Source organism: Leptinotarsa decemlineata, unplaced genomic scaffold (genome assembly GCF_025532065.1).
Source record: "Leptinotarsa decemlineata unplaced genomic scaffold, Ldec_3_MD MMD2_tig00000199_RagTag_RagTag, whole genome shotgun sequence".
In the NCBI taxonomy this organism is placed as follows: domain Eukaryota; kingdom Metazoa; phylum Arthropoda; class Insecta; order Coleoptera; family Chrysomelidae; genus Leptinotarsa; species Leptinotarsa decemlineata.
This window is the reverse complement of record NW_027412544.1, coordinates 10,837,321-10,849,994: the sequence shown is the minus strand read 5'-3', so window position 1 is coordinate 10,849,994 and position 12,674 is coordinate 10,837,321.

The following is a 12,674-nucleotide window of genomic DNA, read 5'->3' as shown; positions in this document are numbered from 1 at the left end:
CTTAGAGCTCATTTCTCAACTGAAAAATTCCAATGCTTCTGGTCATGATTTTATCTAATAACTTGCTGAAAAGTTGCCGTTTTGAACTATGTCGTCCCCTGACATATTTAATAAATCTGTCTTCTGTAAATGAAATTTTCCCAGCAAATTTGAAGCTTGCAACAGTATGCCCATTATTTAGAAAAGGTGATGTGAATGACCTAGACAATTATAGAGCAATAAGCCTGCTGTCAAGTCTCTCCAAGCCATTCGAGTTGAATCTAAAACAACAGTTGACTATGTTTTACGAACAAAACAAACTATTGTCATCCTCACAGCACGGTTTCACTAAATCCAAGAGTACAGAGTCAGCCCTATATAAATTTCAGTCGAGAATTGTTAATGCTCTCGACAAGAAAAAATGTGTCATGGGCCTTTTTATAGATTTCTCACGTGCTTTTGATTGTGTGGACCATGAACTGTTACTATCTAAGCTTTATAGATCAGGTGTAAGAGGGGTACCACATGATTTGGTGAGATCTTATCTCATAGGTAGGAGGCAAAAAGTGAGAATTGGTCAATGTACAGGCGATGATTGTAATATAAACCAGGGAGTTCCACAGGGTTCGAATTTAGGTCTCTTTTTTTTCTTGTTATTTGCTAATGATTCAATTACGTTCATCAGTAAAACAAAATCGGTATTCGTTACAAGTTATGCTGACGATACAAATATTTTGATTGTTAAAGACAACATGGAGGCACTCCATAAAACTGCTGAGGATATATATGATAAAATCATATTGTGGGCTGAAAAGAACAATTTGAAACTCAACAAATCTAAAATTAACACCGTTTATTGTTCAGCAGACGTGTTAAAAGGGATTCGAATGTGATACTATATGAAAATAGTGATAAATCAATTAGTCCTGTCGAAACTATAAATATGTTAGGAATTGTTCTAGATAAAAAATTAATATGGAATCAACATATGGGTATCTTATGTAATAAACTGAAGAAAAGCTGCTATTCTATTACATTCATGTCAAATCACTGCAGCTCTAGTATACTCTTAACATTGTACCATGCTAACTTCCATTTACACCTTCGATATGACATTATCAACTGGGGTATGAGTGCTTCTGTTGAAAGGATATTTCTCCTCCAGATAGAATAATAGCTAAGCTAGGGTATCGTGATTCATGTAGAGATGCTTTTAAACAGCTAAAAATTCTTACAGTTGCCAGTACCTACATACTAGAGGCTAGTGCATACGTTTTCAAAAATGAATCCTATTTTCAGTCCTCTCTTCCAAATCATAACCACAATACTCGTTCGAAAGATCTAATCGTACCAAACGCTCATAGAACTTCTTTGTATGAAAAAAGCGTAGAGTACGGTAGGTGTAAATTATACAATATGCTCACAATAGCTCTTAAGAATTCCCCAAATATTAATATGTTCAAAAGTCAGCTGAAAAAAATACTACTTCAAAGGACTTGTTACACCATTCAAGAATTCACCAATCACCTAACCTGAGATCTTGAACTTTAGCACATTTGGTTAAAGTGTTTACTTTCAATACTTAAGTAATACTTGAGAAATCTTGAGCTTTAGCACATTTGGTTAAAGTGTTTACTTTCAATACTTGAGTAATACTTGAGAAATTGTGTGTTGATTATATTTTATTGGCTTTTTTATAGTATATAACTAGTTACATTTATATTTTTATATTTACCTATATGTTACTTTTATTACTTGTGGATGTTTATCACGGTTTGTGTAATTGTATTGTTTATATTATTTTGACTTGACTTATAATATGGTTACATATTATTCAAATCATCTAAGAGATCAATTCGTTCAGGCCAGTGACAACACCCTACACAGTAAGTTAATGGACTGACACCTATCAGAAAACAACTACTCCCCTGGCTAATACCACGAAGGGCGTAGGATTATATGCGACAGGTGTCAGTGCAGGATTCTTCACAGAAGTTATTCCTGCATATGCTGTTGGCGATAAAACTGGCGCAATAGATTTTCAATTATTGGAACACACTTGCAGACCGCTTTCGGGCTGTTTGGCCACTCGTCAGTGCAAGGTAGTGTATATCATCAACATAAAGTCGATGATTTCCAATAATTGAAAATCGAATTCCGTCAGAGTATCATTCCTCGATCTAAGCTGAAGACTACAACAAACAACAGGTTTCTCGTCGCCACATCTGCCTGTGAACGTGGTAACCAACTGCCTATCCGAAATTTGCCCAATTCCTCGTATAAAGAAAGAAATCTTTCACGTATAGTCAGTGGGCATACTTGAAGACTGGCTATAAATCAAATCATCTAAGAGAACAATTCGTTCAGGCCAGTCTCAACACTCTACACAGTAGGTTAATGGACTGACACCTATCAGAAAACAACTACTCCCCTGGCTAATACCACGAAGGGCGTTGGATTATATCCGACAGGTGTCAGTGCAGGATTCTTGACAGAAGTTATTCCTGCATATTCTGTTGGCGATACAACTACCGCAATAGATTTTCAATTATTGGAAGTCATCGACTTTATGTTGATGATATACACTACCTTGCACTGACGAGTGGCCAAACAGCCCGTAACCGGTCTGCAAGTGTGTTGCAATAATTGAAAATCCATTGCGGCAGTTGTATCGCCAACCGCATATGTCGGATATAATCCAACGCCCTTCGTCGTATTAGCCAGGGGAGTAGTTGTTTTCTGATAGGTGTCAGTCCAATAACCTACTGTGTAGGGTGTTGAGACTGGCCTGAACGAATTGTTCTTTCAAATGATTTGATTTATAGCCAGTCTTCAATTATGCCCACTGACTATACGTGAAACATATTATTCAGACTGACTTTTATAATATGGGGTTACATGTAGTTATTTACATTTATATGTTTTTACATTTACTTTTACTTTTATAATTGACATTTTCTTTGTTTATTGTGCATTGATTTCTGTCAACTGTACTTTTGAACCAAATAAATTATTATTATTATTATAAAAAAAAATTCACACTTCCTGTACAATGCGAATAAAACTTCAATCAATATCATCATCAATTATTATAACGAAATTGTAACTGATCTCTGTCTGTTTATTCTTCTGTTTTTCTCAACGGGTTAATATGCTTAACCAATTTGAAAGGGGCTTTCATTAAAGTGAAAAGCTTCATTCAAATATATTCATTAATAAAGAAAATAAGTTCAGAAATAACTTCGTGTATTTGTTGACACTTTGATTACTTACCTTTATTTATCAGTTGTGAAACGAGTTTTGTACAAAACAAAGTTAGGCAAATATATGAGAACTCCTCTTAGAGAATCTGTGAGTAGCCAAAAAGTAAAATCCACAAAATACGCTGTCTGTTCAAAAACTAAGGTGAATCTAAATTTTTCTAAAAAAAATATCAATTTCTATTTTGTCCTCTTCGAAGTAGTCCCCCTTGTGTCAGCATTTTTTCCAATCCTCGAAGCTGTTCTGATATGCACTTTCTGGTCGCAGAACGCCGTTCATGTGTGGGTCTCTTCAATCTCAGTAACAGAAAAAAGTCACAGAGGGTGTTGTTTTTCATAAAAAAATCACGAACTACCAATGACGAGTGAGCAGGTGCATTATCGTGATGAATTGTTTTTTCACAATACCGAACGTTTTCTTCGTATTGCTTTTTGCAAGCGGCGCATAACTTCAAATTAATACTCCTTATCGATCGTACCAGTTGTACAACCATGTAGCAAGTACTCCTGATGCACTACGCCACAGTAATCGAAGAAAACAGAGAGCCAAACCTTGACATTTGATCTAACTTGACGTGCTTTTTTGGTCTTGGCTCTCCTGGGCTCTTTCATTGGGACGATCGGACCACAGTTTCGATGTCGTAACCATATACATATGATTCGTCACCAGTTATGACCCTTTCAAGCAAATTTGGATCGCCGTTGACGTCATTCAACAATTCCTGAGCAATGCTCATGCGACGGTTTTTTGGTCGAATTTTGCTGTCACACGCTTCACGCCCAAAATTTTCGAAAAAATTGCATGGCGTGAGCCAACCGATATGCTGACATCCTCAACAACTTCTCTAATAGTAAGTTGACGATTCTCCATAGCAATTTTCTTGTATGAAAATCTTGTACCACATTTTTCTGACTTAGAGTACAATCACTGTTTGCCACTGTCAACATTTCAAGTATTTTTGAGCACTCAATTTCATTTTTACACAAATTTTTATGCAAATTCAAGGATTCATTTTTTTCGATAGCAAAACACTCATAACTTTTATGCCTCTCACCAACAAGCTGAACATGCAAAACAGATAATCATAGGGGAGCCCAAGCGGGGATTTCAGGGTTTACTAAAACGCGGCAGATTAATATACCGGGAGATACCTTGTACTCGGTTAAGTACCTCCACCAAATATGAGCCTCATATATAAGGCCGCCCGTGAAGGATAAAGGATCAGATTAGTAAAAAAAATTGATCATCAAAAATTCTCGAGCACGTCAGATTAAGGTAGGGTGAGTTAATTACATGCTAAGAAGTGTATATTCCAGTAATCTGACAATTTGAGAGTGACGTAAAAAAAGGGAAGGGCAGCAAAGTTGTAAGAAAATAACGTCATTTCGACATTCTCGAGCGTAGCAAATTTTTTTTATTTTGAAGGAAATGATTCATGGATAATGAAAAATATATAATCTGACGATTTTCGCAACCCGAAATAACAAAAATTCGTTGATAAAGTTTAATGCATGCAGCTGTGTGATTCCTATATTTCCCTCTCCGCGTTTCTAATCCTCTTTCACTTTTTCTCTATCTATTACTCTCTCACTCCATCCCCACTCTGAATTATGTTGCCATGACGCCATCAAGCTGATCACAGAGACTCGTTCGTGATGAAGATGATGATTAATTAATCAAATGATAATAAATAATTAAATTTTTTTGAGCATATTTTTTAAATTATTTTCTTATAAATACAAGTATTCTATTTAAAAAATATACACTTATTTATTTGCATGCTATTTCCTGAGCTTTTCAATTAATTGAGTTCAATGATTGTAAAAAAATTAAGATTAGGCGAATCCCTCTAGATAATCGTCAGATTATAAGACAGAACACGTCTAGAACATAAAGATGAAAAACGAAGTTGTGGAATTGGCCGCGATGGTAGTGCGCCCGACTCACGATGGGAAGGTCGTGGGTTCGACTCCTACCTCGACCACCCGCATCATGCAAACGATCAGATTAACATACGAACATTTTTAAAAATACGTAGGACATTGATGCTATCAATATCGCTCGAGTATGTCCATGCAACAGTATTTTTTTACTTATTTAAAAATCTATAGCCGCTTGCCCCACCGATGAAAAGGTATATATGATATAAACTTTTTTTTCTTCTTGTCATTTAAGCTTTGCTACCTAATATGTCTCTATGACGCTCGAATAAATCCCCATTTTGCATCGTGGGCTCCCCTACTATAAAACTGAGAACGAATGTACGTACCTCGGTCGGTCGATAGCCGGGCGGTTCGATGAGAGTGCTTTGTTCACTCAGTGAAATCGAACGCCATGTTGGTCGGTAGTTCAAGCCCCAGGCTGATCGATCGATTTTCACTTGCTATTGTCCAACCCGTATTGGGAATCACACGTTATAAGGTAAGACCTCGTTAGTCCTTAGCTCGCACGAGTTTCGACTTCTGAAGGTTGTCGTTCGTAGGGGTGCGATACCTGGTTAACAGAAAAAACATTTCAAACATACCATATTCACCTCATATTTTGAACAGTCCACGTATATCAAGATGTCAGTTCAATTTTATTATGAACTGTTCATTTTCTTATCTCACCTGTAGTATTCCTAATTCGTTCCAATGTTTGTACAAGTTAATATAAAATCGTAATAAATATGCTCATCATTACTCATTGAAATAATTTGCTCATTTGGATAGAATTGAAAATTTACAAATTCAGAACGGAATGTAGAAAATCTAATCGTGATAATGATGCAGATATGCTTACCATAATGATAAACTAAACAATTTAGTAGAGATTGTTTCGGTGTTCGGTTTATTCAAGTATAGTACCTATGACAGTTCCAAATCAAAACACCGTGTTATTTCTTATGGAGGTTCATTCTGGCAATTTTGAATCCTACGACCAATCAGAGCGCTCCAAATTGCCACGTGACCCAGACGCATCGTCGCGAGTACACCACCCTGGCGTCGCCTATGAGTCACTAGCTGAACTATCTATTGGAAGGCGTAGGACGGTACATCTGACGGAGGGGGCTCCGTGGGACGGTAAATGGCGTCTTCTGTCAATACGGATCGGTAAATGGTGCATCTGTCAAATGTCGACGTAGGACAGTACATCAACTTTTGACAGAGGGGGACTACGGGGGCTCCGTGAAGATGAGGGGGCAACGCACGGTGCTGCAATTGGGGGCCCCCATGGTGTTCCGTATGAATTTACGTGGCTTTGCGTATAGGATTTTGAGAGATTCACTTGAATAATTTATCGTACAGAATTGTTTTCATGTCCTGTTATCAGTAACCACACAAAGATAAGCGCTTGATTCATCGATACAAAAGTATATGAAAACAACAAAAGTTATGGAACACACAGAGTCACCTATGAGTCACTAGCTGAACTATCTATTGGTTGAAGAAGGACACTGTAAACACTGGACATATGAGTGTTGCCATGCAACGCAGTGTGCGCAGTTGTCGGTTTTATGATGTCTCTAAATACGGATTGGTGTCTGTGCAACTGTCAAATGTCAATGAGGGTATGGGACGGTGTCAGTAGTGGGTATTCCAGGGCGTGGCGGGACGGTGTCTGTGAATGAAGCAGATTCAAGAAAAAACATTACGGATTAATGAGGCTGTATCGTTTCAAAGTGCGATCCCTCAATGTTACAAGGTATCACAAAATACATCAGGGTGCGTCAAAATACGTCATTTGAGAAAAAACATAACAGTTCCACGAGGCTGTAAGTTTTCAACGTGCGATCCCTCAATGTGTACAAGGTATCTCAACATACATCTTCGAAAACAAAATATAGCGTCGAAGTGTACAGGGTGCGTCATAATATATCATTGAAGGAAAAAAACATGTCGGTTTAAAATATTATATCAATGTGTATACAGGGCGTTTCAAAATACATCATTTAAGAAAAAAACATGTCGGTTCAACAGAATCTAGCGTTCCGACATGTCGGAAGTCTCGTATCTTTGTTAACCAAGTTAGCATCATCAGGAGAAGAAGGAGATGGCACCAAAGGTGTCGAAAAGTTACGTATTGTGGAGTTAACATTCGAAAATGGGGAAAGCGACCGTTTTACAAACGTTTCGACTGTTTTGCGTGCCACCGTTTTGCGTGCGACCGTTTTGCGTGCGTTTTCGATCGTTTGCGTTCGTTTTCGATCGTTTTTTGTGCGTTTTCGACCGTTTGCGTGCGTTTATTCGTTATGGTTTCATCGTTATTGTCGTAACGGTTTTTCGTGTTTCAATATGACAGTCATTTATCATTTAACGCGTTCCGCTAAGCAAGTAAGCATCATAAGGAAATGACTGAAGTCCATACTTTGTCATATGAAGATTCGTTTTGCGAATTTTCAAACTCTTGAACGGAACCTTGTGGAACACTCAACCTAACTTCTGTTACAGAGTAGTGTCGGTCAACCAATCAGAATGGAGAAATCAAATATCGCTCATTTGATTGTGCTAGATGAAATTGAACTAGAGACTGAGGGTCGAACAATAATAATAATAATAGTGATAAAACATTAAAACCTTGAAAGTGACGTAGTCAGCGTGGGAGGTGATGGCGTGTGTGATAATTTGTGGAAATTAATGAGTGATTATACAAACAATAATAGCGCAACTGCCAGAAGGGCTCTAAGTTTTTGAATATTCAACGAAAGTCATTTTTTGTGGAGGAGAAAAATCAGTTTTTTATCGGCCTTTTTTGGAGAAAACTTTCGATAGTGGCGAAATGGCAACAAACTGATATCGGAGAGTACCTTGTATTACATCGAATGTTTCAGTTGTCAATCAACAACATTGACATAATTTCATATTTTAAAACTTCTTTGACATCTGTCGAAGAAGTAAAGAAATAAGCTATCAAAAAAGGAATAACTGCGAATATATTCGAATTTTTTATCCATTTCTGAAGACGGAGGCAGACTTTGGCCTCCGAAACGTAGAAGATAAGTATTATTTCTTAATAATTTTTTTGATAGGCAAAATTGTTAAATACGACAAGTTAGTGATGAATAGAAGATTTTTCTTTGTGAGAAATACTTTGATTTTTACGCAGTAACTTATCGGGGTAAACTAAAAAGTTTGCCCTTCTACACTTGTATAAAGTTCTCCATTATAATTTTTATATTTTTTTTCAGATTGTGGAAGGTAACAATTACCCAAAAAAGGTCGATAAAAAAACTGGCTCTCATTTATATATTCTCGCTAATAATGATCGGATCGTCGCGCACAGCACGTCAAATGAAAGGATAAGAAATGCAGAATTCATCGACAAAGAAAAAACGAAGATGGAGCAACATGTCATAAAGGCACCAAGTCACAATTTAGTTCATGATAATTGGATCTCAACATGCAGCGCATCAAATGAAAGAGAAACGAATACAGAGTGTACCGACAGAGAAAAAAACAAATATGGCCATATAATATCCAACGCCTAATGTGAAATAACATAGGAAGAATTGCAAATTCAACAAAAATCATTGAACAAATTCGAAGTTAAAAAATGTTGGGTTATGAACAACTATGAGTTTATTCCAATTGCAGAAGCTTGATGCAAAACGCAGTTTGGATGTCATTAAACATAATTAATCATTTTACGAAGTCAAAAGGACCTTATAACCTATTTTCATTATACTAGCAGCAACAGACTGATGTGGGTACTCATTTCAAATGATTTCATTTGTACATTATGAAAAGTATAATATACAGCGTCCAATGTGGAATAGCATAGAAAGAATTGCACATTTAAAGAAAATCATTGAACATATTTGAAATTAAAAGTTGTTGGGTTATGAACAACTACGAGTGTAATGTAATTGCAGAAGTTTTATTCAAAATATTCAAAATAAATAAAATGATTAATTATGTTTAATGACATCTAAACGAATCCATTGTTGTTGAAATCATCGAAAGTGAAGTGAAAACCGGATGTGGTCGTTTTTTGATGGATTCGAAACCTTCTCACCCTAAGGAATCCAAATATATAATATGTTTCAGTATCCATGATTTTTTCATTTTCTTTGTCAATAAATTCTGCGTTTTTCATCAAGCTTCTGCAATTGGAATAAACTTATAGTTGTTCATAACCCAACATTTTTTAATTTCGAATTTGTTCAATGATTTTTGTTGAATTTGCAATTCATCCTATGTTATTTCACATTAGGCGTTGGATATTATATCGCCATATTTGTTTTTTCTCTGTTGGTACACTCTGTATCCGTTTCTCTTTCATTTGATGTGCTGCACGTTAAGATCCAATTATCATGAACTTAATTGTGACTTGGTGCCTTTATGACATGTTGCGTCATCTTCGTTTTTTCTTTGTCGATGAATTCTGCATTCCTTATCCTTTCATTTGACATGCTGTACGCGACGATTCGATCATTATTAGCGAATATACAACTTAGAGCTCTTCTGGGAGTTGCGCTATTATTTTTTGTATAATAACTCATCAATTTCCACAAATCATCACACACGCCATCACCTCCCACGCTGACTACGTCACTTTCAAGGTTTAAATGTTTTATCACCATTATTATTATTATTGTTCGACCCTCAGTCTCTAGTTCAATTTCATCTAGCACAATCAATCGAGCGATATTTGATTTCTTCATTCTGATTGGCTGACCGACACTACTCTGTAACAGAAGTTAGGTTGAGTGTTCCACAAGGTTCCGTTCAAGAGTCTGAAAATTCGCAAAATGAATCTTCATATGACAAAGTATGGACTTCAGTCATTTCCTTATGATGCCACGTTTACGCCTTCTTTCTTCAAAAAACCGGCAATATTCCTGGTTGGTTCACCCAAATATGCCAATGTCCTATAACTGACGATATCGCATCTTGAATATGGGTAGAACAAGTCCATGGCTTGCTTTTGAAGTTTTTTGGTAAGAATGGCGTTTATAATATCTACTTTGTAACCGTTATTAACCGCGATTTGTTTGATCAAATTCAGCTCTTTCTGGAACTCCCTATCAGATAGTGGAATATTCAATAATCTGTGAAGCATACTTTCGAATGCAGCAACTTTATGTTGGTAAGGGTGTGTGGAGGAATTATGTATGATAATGTATGTGTACGATGGTTTGTGAAAAATTGCAAATTCATGTTTATTGTTATTTTTCGTAATGGTTAAGTCAAGGTAATTTATTGAATTATTTACCTCCCTCTCCGTGGTGAATTTTATTAACGGGTGGATGTAATTGGCATATTCAATGAACTTGCCTAATTGCCTATCGGTACCAGTAAAACATACTAAGATATCATCTACGTATCTGTACCAGTACAAAAAACTGTTAGCTAACTGATTACTATGGATTTCATTCTCTATGTTATCCATGAAAATTTCCGCCAGCAAGGGATTCAAAGGGTTTCCCATTATTAGTCCTTCATTGCATGAATAGAATTTTCCGTCAAACTGGAAATAATTTTGAGATAGACAAATGGTGAGTAAATCTACAATTTCCTGTTTTATCAGTGGATTGACGTGGTTTTTGTCTAAGAGACACTCAACTAGTCCAATTGTTTCAATTGGCGGGATATTGGGAAATAAATTTTGGACATCAAACGATATTAATTTGGCGTTATCCGGAAGAATTACGTTTTTAATATTATCCAATAATTGATAAGAATTATTTATACTGAATTTTGGTTTGAAATTGGTATAGGTTAGAATCAATTTAATCAAGATTTCTGAGATTTTTACGGTAGGTGCCGTTACAAACGACACCACTGGTCTAATCGGGAAATTGGTTTTGTGTAATTTAATAAGGCAATACAGTTTTGATGGTTGTGGATTCATGATCAATGCTCTACATTTATCCTTTCCATTCTCGTAGCTTCCTAAATTGAGGAAATCTAGAGTTTTTGCTATGTAGTCCTTTTTATGTAATGCAATAACCGTTCGACCTTTATCTGCTCTCGTAAAAATCACTTCATTATCTTTAACTTTTTGCTTGATTGATTTTGCAATTTTACTTACTCCATCAGACTGAATTTGATCAACCGGTTCAGATTTCAAAATGTTTGCCGCGACGTGTTTATTATAATTACAAGTACCTCTCAGAGCCAGCTCTGTTTCTATACCTAAACATTCTATGGTCGTTGCATTAATATATGGTTTTATGTTATGACTGAGGCCTTTTTGTTACAATCTCGTTTTCTTTAGTGTAAATTTCGTGTCGGATAGATTTACAAATCTGTCGAAAAACTTATGATTAGAATAGTTTTCCAAACTTTGGGCCCGTTTCTCAGGAAGTCTCAACTGAATCAATTGTTGGAGTTTGTTCTTTTGTATCAAATATTTTTTGTGAAATATGTCGTTAACTTTTTCATGAGCGTCTGTGTCCAAAGTTTGGAATTCTATATAATGCAATCTAAATAATAATTCAGAATGTATTACTTTCAAATAAACATTGACTATATCTCTCTCACCATATAGGAATGATGGAATCGGCCGATACTTGATGAAAATCCATAACTAACGTATTCTAAAAACACTTTATTGTGTGATTTTCACTAGATAGTTTTACAAAAACGCAACACGTGTTTCGCCATACAATGGCTTCCTCGGGCGTGTCTTAATAATTAATTCTACACATTAAATGCTATATATACCTTGTTCTACAATTTGAGGTACCCGAATTTCAAGTACCTGAATATTGGCCAAACTGGAAGAACATTTTTCCAAAGAAATAAAGAGCATAGAAGCAGTTTTATAAATAGAAAGACCAAGTCCACATTTGCAAACCTTCTATTAATTCAATCAGGAATAAGATGTGTTACATTTAGAAGAGAAGAGTTTGAAACTCAATCTTCTAGAATGTTTAGAAATCAATAGATTCAGGAATTCGGGTAATTTACTGAATGATCAATTAGAATTAAATAACTCTCCGTTACTGAATATTTTTACAAATGTGGAAAGTGAAACATAAGCTCAGGTGATTAAATTCATTACAAACTTAGGTAAAAAATCAGGTACTTGAAATTCAGGTACCTCAAATTGTTGAATAAGGTATATATAGCATTTAATGTGTAGAATTAGTTATTAAGACACGCCCGAGGAAGCCATTGTATGGCGAAACACGTGTTGCGTTTTTGTAAAACTATCTAGTGAAAATCACACAATAAAATGTTTTTAGAATACGTGAAGTTACGTAGTTTGTGTTTGTGGAAAACGAAACTCATTGCCTCCGACCAGGGATACCATAGCCGACTGGTACGGAAGGAATGAAAATCTTCAAACACACGGATTATTTCATCAGAAAAGAAGAAGCAGTGAACCTCAATCGAATATGGAATCCCATTCTAAGGAGTTCAAGAACAGCAAATAGCATGACGGCAGGTAGAAAAGGATCAACAAACGTTATTGACAATTTACCAAATCCTGGTATAGGTATTATC